This window comes from Mandrillus leucophaeus, unplaced genomic scaffold (assembly GCF_000951045.1).
Source record: "Mandrillus leucophaeus isolate KB7577 unplaced genomic scaffold, Mleu.le_1.0 Scaffold68, whole genome shotgun sequence".
Lineage (NCBI taxonomy): Eukaryota > Metazoa > Chordata > Mammalia > Primates > Cercopithecidae > Mandrillus > Mandrillus leucophaeus.
The window spans coordinates 2689311-2690812 of NW_012107363.1; positions in this window are offsets into that span (position 1 = coordinate 2689311).

Consider the following 1502-nt stretch of genomic DNA (forward strand, 5'->3'; position numbering starts at 1 on the left):
GTACTTCCACTGTAATATCTCACACAGTCTGAGCGAAGAAGTAAATATGAGAATCGGCTACCTTTCTAAGCCAGATACTAAAGATACCTGCAAAAGTCTAAAACAATGCTACTCTTCTAATTATCGTGTTTTGGTAAGTGCAGTTACTTTTCATAAATATATATTATTTATGTTAATATAATAGGTTTATTGATATTTTTAATGAATAAATATCTTAAAATTTGCCAATTTTAATTCTAGTATGGTAAGTACCTACAGATATAATCATATAAATAAAGGTCTTTAAGGTCTTCAAAATATATTTTGAGACCAAAAAGTTTGAGATCTGCTGATGTAGGCAATGACTTCAAGCTCCTCATTCATGTATTCATCACTTAGCTATTGTCAGTCATACAGGTCATGCGTCTCAACCGACAAAAGCATAATGAAAATGATTCATGTAAAAAACCTAAGCAAAAAAGTTTGAGAGCCGCTGGTCTGTGGGATTCTTCCAAATCCACTATTCTGTAAGTCTATAACATCCTTCAGGATTAAATATCCATACTGAGGCTGCCGTCTACCGCCAAAACTCTCATCATTTTAGGTAAGGGGGAGAGAAATGGTAAATGAGCTTAAAGTAGGTGGATGTGGCACCAGCAGTTCACTCTTCCCAGCTGGGCAATTTTCCCTTCTCTGAAATGAAGAAGTTGGACTAAGTATGCCTTTCATTAAGGTCTTTTTCATTAACCAAACAATTTCTTGATTCTAAGCAATCTCATCTATACTTTAAAAACGAACCAGGCATGTTGGCTCACGCCTGTAATCCCAGCACTTTGAGAGGCTGAGGCGGGAGGATCACTCGAGCCCAGGAGTTCGAGGCTGCAGTGAGCCATGACTGAGTCAATGCACTCCAGCCTGGGTGATAGAGTCCCTGACTCTCAAAAAAAAAATGGGGGCTGGGGGGTGGGACGAGGGGCTGATAGCATTATTCAAAAGAGTCAAAAGGTAGAAAATGAGTAACAAATGAATGGATAAATGAAATGTGGTATATACATACAATGAAATATGATTTACCCACTAAAAGGAATAAAATTCAGATACATGCTGCAACATGAACAAACCTTGAAAATATTATGTTAAAACAGACAAAAAGAGGCAAATATTACGAGTCTACTTACATGAAGTACTTAGAGTAGTCAAATTCATAGAGACAGAAAGTAGAACAGTGATTACCAGGGGCTAGTGGTGGGGAGAAGGTAGGGTTATTATGTAATGGGGTTCAGAGTTAACAGTTTGGGATGATGAAAATGTTCTGGAAATGGATGGTGAATATACCTAATGACACTGAATTTTAGACTCAAAAAGGATTAAAAAGGTAAAATGTAGGCTATGCATATTTAATTTAAAAAGGAAAGAGATTTCACTTGGGTTCCACCTAACAGCATGGAAATATCTCAAGAGAACCTAGGGATGCATCGATCCTAACCGCCACCTAACACCTGAGCTCCCCCTACAGTGCGACC